This window comes from Triticum dicoccoides, chromosome 7A, assembly GCF_002162155.2.
Source record: "Triticum dicoccoides isolate Atlit2015 ecotype Zavitan chromosome 7A, WEW_v2.0, whole genome shotgun sequence".
NCBI lineage: Eukaryota > Viridiplantae > Streptophyta > Magnoliopsida > Poales > Poaceae > Triticum > Triticum dicoccoides.
Genome location: NC_041392.1, coordinates 318,211,528 through 318,227,726, shown reverse-complemented (window position 1 = coordinate 318,227,726; position 16,199 = coordinate 318,211,528). Strand labels below are relative to the sequence as shown.

Here is a 16,199-nt window from a genome sequence, read left to right as displayed (position 1 = left end):
CACCACAACGGTGGCCCGAACCAGTATAAATCCTGTGTTTCTTGTGCTGTTCTTTCCTTAGCTTAGATCTTAGCAAGGCGGAGGGGTGCAGGTAGGTAGGAGGCGAAATTTCCACGCGCACCCCAGTGTTCGAACCTCAAGGGTCTGCCGGAACCCGAAATCCGACATTCTCTATGCAAAGCAGACATATAAAAGTAAACTACTTGTTACTTACCCGAATCCGGAGCTCTCCAGGGGCATTCGCAGATCTTCCCCGCAGCGTATCCGATGCCGCCGCATTCTACCGAACGGAGGAAGGCAGCTCGACGGAGAAGGTGTTCTGGTCTCAGTACGCTGAGGCCGGACACCCTGTGCCCTTGAGCGACCAGCTGAAGCAGCTGGTCGAGCTTCACAAGGCGGCCGAACAGGCCCTGAAGGGCTTCATAGTTCGGCTGTGGCCTGCAGAGGCCCTTCCTGGGAGCTACTTCGGATTGGTGCGGCGGCTGGTGGAGGCTTGTCCAAGGCTCGAGGTCATCAAGCACTCCGTCTGCATCGAAGGTGCCCGTAGGGCCCTTGCCCGTGCAAAGGTGCACTGGGGTAAGCTGGACGGTGAGAAGCTTGTGAGGGACGGGCCGTCGCCGGGGAAGGAGCATCGCAAGCCCGAGAACTATTACAAGGATGTTCTAGCCGGTGCCCGCCTTATGGCGGATGAATGCGCCAAGGATGTAATTTTTGAATGAACTCGCTCGTGTTATCCTGTGCGCTGAAAACTTGTTCATATGCGCTAAGCAATGCTTGAATTTAAAATATTACTTTCTGTGCGGCCGTTTATAAAAAATTGAGAGATGGCCAGTCGTCGGCTTCTGCCCCCATGCCACTAGTGCTGGGGTGTTCGGGATAAACCTGAGCGCTCTTTTTCCCATGATTGGGTCCGTCGAGGGAGGCGCTCAGCACAAGGAACAAGGCAATCGGACTATAATGCTTGAACACTCTCACTTAGCCATAGAACTCTATAATTTTAAATTTTGGCGAAGCCCCTAGTATTCGGAAGACCGAGTTTGGGGCGCTATCCACGCCTTGGCCGGACAAAGCCGGTTCCTCGCTCAGCACAAGGAATAAGGCAATCGGACTATAATGCTTGAGCACTCTCACTTAGCCATAGAACTCTATAATTTTAAATTTCGGCGAAGCCCCTAGTATTCGGAAGACCAAGTTTGGGGCGCTATCCACGCCTTGGCCGGACAAAGCCGGTTCCTCGCTAGAAGCGGCATAAGTCTTTAAGGACTCGAAAAACCTCTCGAACAGCGACAGGTATCTCGCCTAATCATGACAGTCAGTTTTAGCTTTCTCTACTGAGGTGCTCAGCCCAGCTCAACTGGGACACAATCGCAGTAGTTCTCCTAGTGCTACCTTAGCCGATATAGCGGAACGTAAGGCACCAAAACATAGGAGACGGGCAAACCCAACTATTGACCCAAATCATGATTCGGAGCCGATGCATATAGTGCTATAAGTTCGGGGTGCCGCACTTGTGAAAGTGTACGGACTTCTCACGCCATATTGATGGGTACTGAAGCCCCTGGCGTATTTTTGCCGTACTGCAGTGTACGGATGCAACATGTTATTGATAAACATATATAAAAAGAGGATAATGCAAAAAATAGACAAAAAGCTATGCATTGTTTATAGAAAGGCTGCTATGAAAGCGGAACGATACAAATAGTACGATAAGCAAAAGAAATTGGACTATTTAACATGTCCTGGCCAGGGGTAGGCCACGGAATTGTATTAAAAAACAGGTATACTGCTTGCAATAGAGACCACCTGGGAGTTCCATAATGCGGCGTGGCTTGTCTGCTTTCCTGGATCTTGCATCGTTTGTGCGGCAGTTGAATTGCCGAATGGGTCATCCGAAGTATGGCGTCCTGAGAGTAAGAGAAAAAAAGAAAAAAAGGAATCCAGCAGCCCCTGGTGCGGTTTAAGCCGTATTTCAGGCGTGTCGTGATAGTGCCCCTTCCCCTGTGCCCATGGTATTTCAAGAGCGTAGTTATGTACGCAAAGCACTGGTTTCGCTATATCGCGAGGGCTAGGGTTGGGGCCGCATTGCTACGCTAGCTCAGAACGTGCCAGGCGGCCTTGCTGTTGGGTACTCCGGGCGCGCTTGATAGTGTCCGGCTTTTTGAAGGCCGAACTGGAGAACTGCCTAGAGAGGCTGCATTGCACTTCTGCTACGAGCGTTGCCGTGTGCTCCTCCGTTTAGAGGGAGCGTTCGGTGTTCCCATTGACCGTGATTACTCCTCTAGGGCCTGGCATCTTGAGCTAGAGGTATGCATAGTGCGGTACCGCGTTGAATTTTGCGAATGCGGTTCGCCCGAGCAGTGCGTGATAGCCACTACGGAACGGGACTATGTTGAAGATTAACTCCTCGCTTCGGAAGTTATCCGGAGATCCGAAGACCACTTCCAGTGTGACTGAGCCTGTACAGTTGGCTTCTACACCTGGTATGACGCCTTTAAAGGTCGTTTTGGTGGGCTTGATCCTTGAGGGATCTATGCCCATTTTTCGCACTGTATCCTGGTAAAGCAGGTTCAGGCTGCTGCCGCCGTCCATGAAGACTCTTGTGAGATGAAATCCGTCAATGATTGGGTCTAAAACCAATGCGGCGAAGCCACCGTGACAGATGCTAGTGGGGTGGTCCCTTCGATCAAAGGTGATCGGGCAGGAGGACCATGGGCTGAACTTTGGGGCGACTCGCTCCATCGCATATACGTCCCGTAACGCACGCTTCCGCTCCCTCTTGGGGATGTGGGTTGCGTATATCATGTTCACCGTCCGCACTTGCGGGGGAAATCCCTTCTGTCCACCGATGTTCGGCGGCCTGGGCTCCTCCTCGCTGTCGCTATACAGCCCCTTGTCTTTGTTTTCGGCTCTTAACTTGCCTGCCTGCTTGAACACCCAACAATCCCTGTTGGTGTGATTGGCTGGCTTTTCGGGGGTGCCATGTATCTGGCACAAGCGGTCGAGTATTCGGTCCAAACTGGACGGGCCCTGAGTATTTCTTTTGAATGGCTTTTTCCGTTGACCGGATTTGTAGCCTCGGAATCCGGCATTAACTGCCGTCTCCTCGTTGCTGTCGTTGTTAACGCGACGCTTTTCTTTGTTCTGACGCGACATGTCGCTTTTGTCCTTGGTATTCGAATTACCAGGGTTCTTGGTTAAATTGTTGCTGCGAGCCAGCCAGCTGTCCTCTCCTGCGCAAAAGCGGGTCATGAGTGTCGTGAGGGCTGCCATAGATTTCGGCTTTTCCTGTCCCAGGTGCCGGGCAAGCCACTCGTCACGGATATTATGCTTGAAGGCCGCTAAGGCCTCTGCGTCCGGACAGTCGACTATCTAGTTTTTCTTTGTTAGGAACCGTGTCCAGAATTGCCTGGCCAATTCCTCTGGCTGCTGAATTATGTGGCTTAGGTCATCGGCGTCCGGTGGTCGCATATAAGTGCCCTGGAAGTTGTCAAGGAATGCGGCTTCCAGGTCCTCCCAAGAACCGATTGAGTCTACTGGCAAACTGTTAAGCCAATGCCGGGCCGGTCCCTTAAGTTTGAGTGGGAGGTATTTGATGGCGTGTAGATCATCACCGTGGGCCATGTCGATATGAAGGAGATAATCCTCGATCCATACCGCAGGATCTGTTGTGCCATTGTACGATTCGATGTTTACGGGTTTGAAGCCCTCAGGGATTTTATGATCCATTACTTCATCTGTGAAGCATACTGGGTGTGTGGCGCCTTTGTATTGGGCTATATCACGACGCAACTCGAAGGAGCTTTGTCTGTTGAGTTCGGCCCGGCCTAATTTATTGCATCCGGAGTGACGATCACCGTCACGTGCCGTGGGGCGCCTGCGCGATCCATAGATCGATCTTGTTTGCCTTGCCTTGTCCTCCAGTATGTCGCGCAGGTCAGGCGCATTTTCCCATGCCTTAGTATGCTTGATGCGGCGTCGGGGCATGGCTTGAGTGGAGGGCCCAGAGGCCTCTCTGTCGCGGCCATGAGGTGGCCGGTCGGCCATGTCTTGCGCTGGTGATGTAGGTGCTTCCTCCTCTAGTCGGGGTAGCAGCCTGCGCTTTGGGTAACTCTTGGAGGGGCGTTCGAGTTCATACTCTTCGGCCGTAAGGACTTCAGTCCATCTGTCAGCTAGCAAATCCTGATCAGCTCTAAGTTGTTGCTGCTTTTTCTTGAGGCTGCTTGCCGTGGCCATAAGCCTGCGTTTAAAACGCTCTTGTTCGGTGAGATCCTCTGGCACGACGAACTCGTCGTCGTCGAGGCTTGCCTCGTCTTCGGAGGGAGGCGTATAATTATCGTCCTCAACCTCTTGGTCCGCCGCCCTCTCGTGAGGGATGGCTTCTCTGTCCTCCTGTGCTGAATCTTGCTGGAGGGGGTGTTCTTCGGCGCTATCCGGAGTAGTATTATCTCCCGTGCCGGATCACCGTTTTTGCTTTGGCGGGATTTAGAGCGGCGCCGCTGACGCCGGCGCTTGGGCTGTTTCTTAGAGGTATCGTCCCTTGCTGTTCCATTGCCATCTCCATCCTTTGGAGTGTCCACCATATATATGTCATATGATGAGGTGGCCTTCCAGCGCCCTACAGGTGCTGGTTCTTGTTCGTCTCCTCATCGTCGTCCATGCCGTCGATGTCTTCGGAGTCGAAGTCAAGCATGTCGGTTAAGTCGTCGACAGTGGCTACGAAGTGGGTGGTGGGTGGGTTTTGAATTTCTTCATCGTCCGTATCCCAACCTTGCTGACCGTAGTCCGGCCAGGGCTCTCCTGATAAAGAGAGAGACTTTAGAGAATTCAGGATGTCGCCGAAGGGCGAGTGCTGAAAGATGTCGGCGGCAGTGAACTCCATTATCGGCGCCCAATCGGATTCGATCAGCAGGGGCACGGGGGGCTCGGAGTTCGGAGAGGAATCCGGCTCCTCGGAGTCACGGGCCATGCGGAGTGCAGGGCTGGAGTTCGGCTCGATCACCTCTAAGATCGCAGCCCCTGAGGCAGCGTCCAACCGTTGATCCTCGATCGGTGTCGTAGGCTCCGAATCAATGGTCGGAACCGATGCGTGTGCGGCCTCCAAGGCACTGTTCAGCGGCAGAGCTATATCATGCCCATCGAGACAGTGCGGCGCGCTTGGCTGTGGCTCGAATCTGTCAAAGATCAAGTCCCCGCGGATGTCAGCCGTGTAGTTTAGGCTTCCAAACCTGACCTGATGGCCAGGGGCGTAGCTTTCGATCTGCTCAAGGTGGCCAAGCGAATTGGCCCGCAGTGCGAAGCCGCCAAAGACGAAGATCTGTCCGGGGAGAAAAGTCTCACCCTGGACTGCATCGTTGTTGATGATCGAAGGAGCCATTGGGCCTAAAAGCGACGACACAGAGGAACTCTCAATGAAAGCACCAATGTCGGTGTCAAAACCGGCGAATCTCGGGTAGGGGGTCCCGAACTGTGCGTCTAGGCCGGATGGTAACAGGAGGCAAGGAACACGATGTTTTACCCAGGTTCGGGCTCTCTTGATGGAGGTAAAACCCTACGTCCTTCTTGATTAATATTGATGATATGGGTAGTACAAGAGTAGATCTACCACGAGATCAAGGAGGCTAAACCCTAGAAGCTAGCCTATGGTATGATTGTTGTATGATGAAGTTGTCCTACGGACTAAAACCCTCCGGTTTATATAGACACCGGAGAGGGTTAGGGTTACACAAAGTCGGTTACAATAGTAGGAGATCTTGAATATCCGCATCGCCAAGCTTGCCTTCCACGCCAAGGAAAGTCCCATCCGGACACGAAACGAAGTCTTCAATCTTGTATCTTCATAGTCCTGGAGTCCGGCTGAAGGTATAGTGCGGCTACCCGAACACCCCCTAATCCAGGACTCCCTCAGTGCTACTACATGCAAATAATAAAACATAGGTATGAAAAACATGGTCAAAGTGAACTTGCCTGGTATTAGTTGGTGAAGATAACAACGCTTTCATAAACTTCATAAAACTATTCGCCATTCTGAGAAAGTCTATATAATCAACATATATAATCACACATAAGCAATCACTCAAAAAAACAAGTAAAAGACTCATGAACTCAAAAGAACCAAATGAAGCTTTCTGGACAAAGACATTTTAATTGTACAAAAATCATGTGGTCATGGTTCTAGAGGATAGTAGGGATCTAGGGCTTCAATTTCTAAAAGGAATCAAATCAAACAGAGTCATAGATTAAAAGTTATGTCCTAACAAAGTTGAAGTTTGAATCGGTCACATCTGAATTTGAAAGTGATAAAAATATAACTTGATAGGATCACTATATAGATGGAATCATGATGAACAATTTGGCATTGGTTTCATAAAAAAACTAAGCTCCGGTTCAAAAGTTACGATCGAACGAAGGTTTGAACTAGATTTGAAGTTGAATAAATTTGATTTGCTCACTCTCCAAAATCCACTTTTTGTTGGAAAGTATATGTCACAAGGAGTATTCTGCAAAAAGAAACACCTAAATCGGAGTTACGGATAAAAGGTTGGAGGGTTTTGAAGTTCAGGGGTTGTTCTGAAAAATCCAGGGACTAATCTATGAAACTTCTATCTGCAATTGAGTCCCTGGACACGTGTCGCAATACTAATGGATAGAAACTGTTCTCTGGAGCAAATCTAGCGAATGACCGCTAATTAGAAGAAAATGCTTTGGCCCAAAAACAAAAACAGATCTAATCTAGACCATAGATTTTGGATCTGACGACGGTAAAGTAATAACCGTTCTGTCTAACTAAAAACCGTTCACTGGTTGAACCGAACAAACAAACAAAACATGAAAGAAGAGGGGAGGACACATGGGAGGTGGTGGCGCTTACATAAGCATGGCCGTCATCTCAGGCGGCGACTCCGGCGAGGCAGACGAAGGCAGGGTGGGGCGGCGTCTCCGGCGTGGCGTCGGGCGGCGCTGGGCAACGGGGTCGGGCAGGGGCCCGTGGGACGGAGCTCAGAGCTCGAGCGACTCGGCCGTCAACGGTGCTGCGACTTTGGGTGGTGGTCGTGGCGCTCATGTTGGTGGTCTTCGGGGTTGGAGAGGAAGACGACGGGGTCCGGCGCGTCTCGCCGATGGCGATGGTAGTGTCTGTGGTGTCGAGTTCTTGCGGTGGTGACGAAGGCGAGCGGCTGGAGCGAGGCGAATTCCGGTGAGATTCGAAAGGCGTCGGGGAGTTGTTCTCGCACGCGTCTGCGAAGGAGGAGTCAGGTAGGTGTGTAGTAGAGAGGCACGGAGAAACATAAGAGAAAGAGGGCTCAAGTAACCTTCGGTGGCAGCGGAAACATCCTTCAGGCGACGGGGAACTCCGGCGAGATTGGATCGGGGTGAAACAAGATCGAAACCTTCCAATTTTTGCGAAAATCGGATGAGGAGGAGGGGGTATTTATATGGAGTCGGTCTTGCATGAGGCGAAACGAACGGATCGAATCGAGAGGATTTGCATCGGGATATTGTTCCCATGATGAACACGAAAGAAAATTACAAAGGATGGGGATGACATGTGCGGCCCGTGAGTCAGCGGCAGGGAACGAGCAAGAGGAGCGGTTGACCGAGTGCTTAGCGCTTCGATGCGAGAGGGGGAGGCCATGGGCCTAAGGTGCTGCTGGGCCGCGGAGAGAGAGGGAGGGAGTTGGGCCTCGGTGGCTTCGGCCCCCTCTTTTTTTAAATAAAGCACATACTTGACAAAAAGAATCATAAGTAAATACAAAATATTATGTAGCCATATAATATATCAAAATTTTCAGAGAAAGATTTCCCACAATGTGAACTATTTTCCAAGTTTAAATTAAATCCACAAAAATTCACAAAAGTCAAACAGTGCTGTTGTTGTGAATAAAACCCAATGAAAAATCATTTTTAAATACCAACTTATTTTTAAATTATTTTATCCGAATTTTCCATCGAAGGGAATCATTTTACCCTTATTTCCGTCTATTTATTGTTAGGAGAAAAATAATTTGACTAAAAATTCAAATAACTCCAAAATGATTATTGGATACTTCCAACTCTCTTTCTGCAAGTTTTGAAGAAGTCATCTTATCTTTTCTCATGAAACTCATTGACCTGCATAAAGTTTCTGATTTGAATCATTTGCAAATGAAACTTCAAATATTTTCAAAAACCCTTTTCATTTTAAATGGAAGAAGTCATGTCATCTTCACTATGGTTTTGCATTTAAAAAGAATTTGAATTCATGGAGATCAGAATGCAAAGTGAAAGTTTGGGAAAGTCATTTCATTACCTCTCATTCAACTTTCAAAAGGTTTCAAATTTCACTCAATTTCACACAATCAATCACTCACAATCAAACAAAAAATCAAAGTTATTTATTTAATATAACATTCCAAAATTTAGAATTTTGGGATGTTACAAACCTACCACACTTAAAATGAATCTCGTCTTCAAGATTCGAAGAGGCTAGCAGGAAAGGTTAGGGTTTGGGGGTCTTCTGGCAAATCCATTGTCCGGAGAGGTATGGGGTGCTACTACACTTAAAAGCATGGTTATGGTTCCGACAAAACTCATGTACTCATTCCTTTGGGTTGACGGTGTTGGTCTTCTCATATTCCCTAGAATAACTCCTTCGCTGGTGTCCTTCCGGTAAGGGCATAATCTCTTTTCCTCAAAATCTTGTGTCCTTTCATCATGGTAAGGTTCTTCCAAGACTGGGTCTTCTTAGCTGACCGGTCTGTCGCCAATGCTAAACAACTATCGGAACCTCTTGGTGGTCAACCATTAATGGTTTTCCTACAGAAAATGGGTCTAGGCTAAATCTCACCGTATAACCTACGATTGGCAACAACTGCCTGGTACCAGGGTTTCTTAACATGCCATTCTAAGGTTTAAACAAGGTTTGATATCGTTGTCTCTCCATGATGGGTAAGTCGCTCAGATTTACCATTCCAAATAGCAAGAGCGAATGATACAAGTAAGTCGATATGGTGATCAATCCATTCCGCACCCGAATCATTACCCTGTATAAGGTTTAGCGAATCTCGCATTTCTAACACTCGGTCATTCTCACAGGCATTGCAGAATTTCTCTTGTCCTCGAACTGGGTTCGGGTAATTCCATTATTTCTACAACCTGAACAAAACATCTATCGTTCTTCACGACTCTCATGTTTTTGTGTATCCTCCTAGTAAACGTATGTTGATTGAATCACCGATTCTTCCGAATTTCTTCCTTCATCAAGGTTACGTCTGTTCCTTTTCAAATCCTAGGTCTGTGGGTTATGGCCCACTTCAACACTTGTACAAGTTTAACTCATCCTTGGAGTAACTCTTGTTCCATATTACACCTCCTTTAAATCCAATAGTACTCTGTTTCTTAATAACCATCGTATCAAAAGAAAAACTCCAACTTTTTTGTCCAAACTCCAAATATGTGGGACATATTTCCTTTTCCATTGGCCGGGTGTTCTTACAAGGGACTACCACCATTGAAATGCACAAATTCTTCCATGGACCATATTTCTCATATCCTCGAAAATGGTCAACATCTTTGTTCATGGAGTAAAAACTCATATAATATGACGTATGAAATCATAACACATTAAATTTATTGATTCATGATTTCATTACAATCACTGAAACTCTCATTACATAAATTCAACTCCATATCCTCATGAAAAATAAATGTGCTTCCTACTACACTTATTATGAATACCAAAATCTCAACTACTCAGCTCCAACTTTCATCTTGTCGGGGCATTTACTAGCATAATGTTCTGCTTCCTTGCAACAAAAACAAATAATTTTCGATAAGTCTTTGGGCTTCTCGGGGATGGTGTCTGCTCTTTGGGTTCTAGGCTTCTTCTCTGGACATTTATTAGCGTAATGACCTAAATCCTTGCACCTGTAATAAGTGACATTACTCAGGTCCTTCTATTCAGAAATTGGGTTGTTCAGGGGATGCCTTTGTTTTCTCTTCCTGAATTTCTCCGCAATGATCAGAGCTTCTATTTCCTGAGGGTCAAACTTCACTTCTGCTATCGAGAAGTCTCCGAGATACTCTTGGCTTTCCTTCGTGCAATACTCTGAAAAATGTCCTCCACATGAATAGCAAACTTGGGTGAAAATTTTGTTTGGGCCTTCACCATCAGGGTCTTCAATAACTTCCTCCATCACGGGTTCTTCTAAACTTTCCCTGGGGGCTTCTTTCATGGCTTCCTTCCGCTGCTTGGTAATTTCTTGTACCTTGGGGTAAATTTGACATTGAGCAGGGTAGTGCGTAGTTCCTTCACACAAGAAACAAGTAACCTGCCCAGTTGGGCATTCTTCAGTTGGGTGATTTCCGTCACAATGAGGGCATCCATCCTTGTGTTCTTCATTGGTGTGTCCTATTTCTCCGCAAATCTTGCAGGCACAAGGTTTCTTCATCGGGTTATCACAGTGCTTCCGAATGAGACGGGATCTTAACAGAGTCTTCTTGAATTCCTCCCAAGTTCTTGCTCTGTTGCATACTTGTATGGCTTGATGCATTTTCCACCAGGTTGCAGCACTTTTTGTAAAGTACCGAAGAGTGTATTGAAACTCATACTTGCTTCCAATCAAGTTGTTCCTGAAGTGATCCTCCATATTTTGAATCCATAGTTCTACCTCCCGTTGAGTCATCGTTCCAGAGAATACTAGTCCTTCTTCATTCACCATCTATTGGATCCAAAGGTTTTGGGATGAGATAGGAGAGAAGTGGAGGGAGATACACACAATACAAACAATAGTTTTGAAGAAACAAGTTTTCTTTTGTGGCTGTCGGAAAAACATCAAACAAATAACAGCTCACAAATCGCCGCATCTAACGTAAGTATATAACAGGGGTTTTGGTCTTCTAAGGGTCAAATAAATCTTTGGAGTTTTCCAATTCTTCAAGTCTTCAGAGTCTTCTTTTGTTGCAGCTGCAATTCTTCCAACGCATGGTGAAATCTTCTTTACTCTGATGAGGCCATCAGTTATCCAAAATCTTGTCCTCCTTGGAGCGGATTCAGTTGATCCTCCATGTGGTCAAAAGGGAAAGGGGTATATTCTAACTATTTGAGGTAAAAGGGAATTTGTGGTAATATCAAAAAAGATGAGAAGGAAGATTTTTTAAAACAAAGTTTTATAGATATCATGTCCTAGGGGCTTTCCAATTTTTAGGGTCACGTCCTACAGTCAACATGTGCTCTCATACCATATCTGCAGCGACCCGACCTCAGATGGTCAAGCCTCTGTGTATCCGTGCCATCCCTGAATCAGTATGCTGGCACACACAGTACATCTATGTATATATCAAAGTGCAATCACGTGTATAAATAACGTAAAATTGATATATACCTCATATGTCGCAGCGGAAACAAACAGAAGGGTGTGGAGTCCCATCAACACCAGCGGCAAGTTGAGTGTAGACCATAAGCCAACAACGAAACTCACTCATCGTATAAATAATCCTGCAACATGATACGTTGCAGCCATGTAGGTCAGTACATTGAATGTACCAAAAAGATCACTGTAAGAAAAACAGATGATAAAACTATACTATATGCAATATGGCTTTGTGGCTCTGTGTCTGAGTTTTGTTTTGCATAAAAGCTGGTTTTATTTTCCCTACAACAAAGTAATATAAGGAGTCTATACTAAGCGTTTTCTATCATGACATGGTTCCGCCAACTGATGTCTCATAGCCCATATCATCATAATGTTGCCCACAATTAAATTAACAGTTCGGTGTTGAGATTCCCGAGATAGATCCAAGTCCAGAGGCTCAAGTTGTCCGTAACCGGGGACACGACTAATCGATTAGGTTTTAACCCTCTGCATAGGTTTGTACACTTTAACCGCAAGATTCGATCCCTCTTTTTTCGTTCTCGCACTTCACGGTGTTTGAGAACAAGACAACCGAAACATGGTCTTCCGAAGAGTTCCCCTGACCACTCTCCGGTGCTCATCCAATCCTAACGTTGTTCTACATCTGCTAGCACCGTCCCAGCCAGAGTCACCACTAAGGTCAACCAAGCCAGAGCCCATAGTGACTTGCGGTTGCATAGGTAAGCTTCCGGGCATGAAGTATTCTTCCATCTCTTTGAGTCTGGGTGAAGCTTTCCGCAAGATGTCATGGCGCTTCTCCATGCATCCCAGCCATCCACTGGTTGCTCCAGGGTGCCCGTCAACCATCCTTCACCCAGTAGTGTGTATTGAATTCTTGTCTCGAGTCTCGAAATCATGAAGTCTTGGAGTCCTTGAAGATGCAGCCCTTGCAGATGCCATCATGGAGTTATCGTCATTGACATAGAGTCCTCCATTCTCACACCACTCTCGTGCACTCATACCATACCCCGTCCACGATAGCGTAGCATTAAAACTATATATGTCCCGGGCTTGGTAACAGGGAGATGGGTTCCTACCTCATGCATACTACTCAACTACGAGGATTCAATAACACTAACGATGGGATTGTTGAAAGGGTGCTACTACATGCAAATAATAAAACATAGGTATGAAAAACATGGTCAAAGTGAACTTGCCTGGTATTAGTTGGTGAAGATAACAACGCTTTCGTAAACTTCATAAAACTATTCGCCACTCCGAGAAAGTCTATATAATCAACATATATAATCACACATAAGAAATCACTCAAAAAAACAAGTAAAAGACTCATGAACTCAAAAGAACCAAATGAAGCTTTCTGGACAAAGACATTTTAGTTGTACAAAAATCATGTGGTCATGGTTCTAGAGGATAGTAGGGATCTAGGGCTTCAATTTCCAAAAGGAATCAAATCAAACAGAGTCATAGATTGAAAGTTATGTCCTAACAAAGTTGAAGTTTGAATCTGGTCAAATCTGAATTTGAAAGTGATAAAAAATATAACTTGATAGGTATAACACCCTCGATGCGGCTATAGCTCCCACGTGTCGAGGCACGACTTAGAGACATAACCGCATTGAAAGCAATGTCGCAAGTTAGGCAATCATTACAACATCCCATGTAATATATGATAAAAGGGGGAGATACATAGTTGGCTTACACTCGCCACGTCACATCAGAGTACATAAATAACATCCATCATACAAACACTCATGGCCCGACTATGGCGCCAAAATAGAAGAAAACCCAACATGCGACAAGGATTTTAATCGAACCCCAACTAGGCACCACTATTGATCATCGGGAAAGGAAACATAATAACGCTGAGAGTCCTCGTCGAACTCCCACTTGAGCTCGTACTCGTCACCTGGAGCGGAATCACCTGGACCTGCATCTGGAGTTATAGTATCTGTGAGCCATAGGGACTCAGCAATCTCGCACCCTCGCGATCAAGACTATTTAAGCTTATAGGAATGGATAAGGCAAATATATGTGGAGCTGCAGCAAGCGACTAGCATATGTGGTGGCTAACTTATCCGCAAAAGAGAGCGAGAAGAGGAGGCAAAGCACGAGCGGGAAGCTATAAGAACAACCTGCGCAAGCATAACTCCAACACCGTGTCCACTTCCCGTACTCCGCCGAGAAGAGGCCATCACGGCAACACACTCAGTTGATTCATTTTAATTAATTTAAGGTTCAAGTTATCTACAATCGGACATTAACAAATTCCCATCTGCCCATAACCGCGGGCACGGCTTTCGAAAGTTCAATCCCTGCAGGGGAGTCCCAACTTAGCCCATGACAAACTCTCACGGTCAACGAAGGAATAGACCTCCTCCCAAGACGTTCCGATCAGACTCGGTATCTCGGTAACTCAAGACACTTCGACAGGTTAAAACAAGACCAGCAACACCGCCCGAATGTGCCGACAAATCCCGATAGGAGCTGCACATATCTCTTTCTCAGGGCACACTCAAATTGTCTTAGGTACGGGTAGGCCAGCCCAGAGTTGCCCCTGGTGGCCACCGGCAGCTGACAGGTGGACCAACACTCAGAGCTGCAGAACCCAAGGGAAAGAAAAGGCTAGGTGGCGAATGGTAAAACCAAGGTTGGGCATTGCTGGACAAGCTTTAATCAAGGCGAAATATCAAGGGGTTCCCATTATAACACAACCGCGTAAGGAACGCAAAAATCCGGGAACATAACACCGATATGACGGAAACTAGGACGGCAAGAGTGGAACAAAACACTAGGCGAGAGGCCGAGCCTTCCACCCTTTACCAAGTATATAGATGCATCAAGATAACATAGCAATATAATGATATCCCAACAAGTAAATAAAAGATGTTCCAACAAGAAACGACCTCCAATCTTCACCTGCAACTAGCAACGCTAAAAGAGGGGCTGAGCAAAGCGGTAACATAGCCAATCAACGGTTTGCTAGGACAAGGTGGGTTAGATGTTCAACATGGCAATTGGGAGGCTGACAAGCAAAAGGTAGGCATCATAGCATTGGCATAGCAAGAGCGAGCAAACTAGCATAGCAAAGATAGTAGTGATTTCGAGGGTATGATCATCTTGCCTGCACAGTTATCAGAGTTGACTGGATCCTCACAAGCAAACTCAACGGGCTCCTCGGAAGTGAATTCGTCTCCCGGCTCTACCCAAACAAGACAAACAAGCAACAAGGATACAATCAACCACGTGCAAGACCAAGCAATAAGATGAAATGATGATATGCTATGCGGGATGCGATGCGGGATGCAAAATACAAGATATGACAGGAAATGCATGAGCCTGGCCCCAACTTGGAAAACCAAGTGTGCCACTGGATAGAGGGGATGAAATCGCTTGAAACGATATAAAGATCATCAAAATCGGAGTTACGGTTTGGAAATGGCAAGCGTTTTAAGAATGACATCGGTCTGCGATTTACAGCAAGTAGGCATCTAGATGCAACGAAATGAACATGCTACAGCCACCAAACATAACAACAAAATACATGACAGGGATGTACACAAGATGCTTAACAAAATACTAGCACTGAGCCATGGCCAATTCATTCATTATGAGCTTCAAACAAGCATGGCAAAAACACAAATGCAAAACAGATTCCAGACTTAGTGAAATTAACACTTGTCTGAAATTTCAGATCACGAAGCCCTCTTCGGAGCAGCAAAACAACATGATACATGACCTGATTAAGACAAGTAAGAACATGGCATGGAGCTACTCAACAAGTTTAACAAAAGACCCAAAGTGACCTGGGGCCAAAAGGGTTCACAAAATATACTAACGGGCACACGAACATAGCAAAAACGTAATCAGTTTTCAGACTTAGTGAAAACTGAGACATGCTAAAATATGACTCACGAAGGCATGTAAACGAGCTCGATGCACTCACCACGGTGCAAGTCATGGCAATACTAGCATACATCCATTAAGAAGGCACAAAATACAAGCTAGACATGGCAAGAACAATGACATAGCATGCACGGATCAACTACAACAACGCCGGCAAAATCGCAAACGAGTTGACGATCTGCCCAGATTCACCACGAATCAAAAGTAGAGCTCGATTGGCTCAAGCTAGGGTGCTCCATAATTGCAAACAAAGATATGGATGGATAGAGCATAACATGATTAACAAAACTCCTTTGCTGATCATCCTCAAAAGAGGCACGGATCACTAGGAAACAAGCTGAACATATGGCATCATGAACTAAAATATCCCAGACTTATGAAAACAACTAAGTCCCTAAAAACAGATTTCCCGGGTGCCTCTCTTTGCAAGCTTGCACAAGTCACCATACACATCTTAAAAATGCATGGGTTGCACCTCTGGAAAGAAGACAAAATGCTTAACAAAACATATGAAGGACTCACAGGCATAGCATGCACACAATAATAATGGCAAAAATGACAAAAGTCTACGATGAACTAGCAGATCTGGCAATTAACTCACGAAGCCTCCTTCTAACAGCATTTTGGGCATCAATATGAACTCAAATGAAAAAGATGCAATGGAATGAAATGATGTACTCGTCGAGACAAACATTTTGATATACTATATGTCCAAATCGGAGCTACGGATGCAAAGTTACGGGCGGTCAAAGTAGGCATAAAAATTAGGGTTTGGGGAAGAAAAAGTCAACCGTTCAAAATCAGATCTGGATTTGCACGCGGTTCGAGGTTCGACGTAGCTGCTCGCCGGAGTTCGTCTTGGCCGGAGAGGAAGGAGCCGGACTTGGGGAGGAGGAGGAGGACGGCGGGGCCGGCCGGACCCGGCGAGGACGGCGGCGGCGGCGGCCG

The 16,199-nt window shown here is 46.4% G+C and overlaps 2 long non-coding RNA genes across 3 annotated transcripts in view; both read right to left on the bottom strand.

The window, feature by feature from the left end:
* Nucleotides 1–5,930: 5,930 nt before the first annotated feature.
* Nucleotides 5,931–7,551, bottom strand: LOC119334236. The gene is made up of 3 exons (XR_005161253.1): nt 7,308–7,551; nt 6,869–7,233; nt 5,931–6,034 (listed from the first exon to the last, which is right to left on the bottom strand). It is a non-coding gene; the product is annotated as an uncharacterized LOC119334236 (long non-coding RNA).
* Nucleotides 7,552–13,223: 5,672 nt separating this feature from the next.
* Nucleotides 13,224–16,199, bottom strand: part of LOC119331782 — a 5,324-nt gene continuing 2,348 nt past the window's right edge. Inside the window, exon 3 of one of the 2 annotated variants that reach the window (XR_005160646.1) lies at nt 13,224–13,281. This is a non-coding gene — a long non-coding RNA (uncharacterized LOC119331782). Of the gene's footprint in view, nt 13,282–14,490; nt 14,548–16,199 lie in introns of those variants that run through there. The other variant, XR_005160647.1, reaches the window with a different exon arrangement.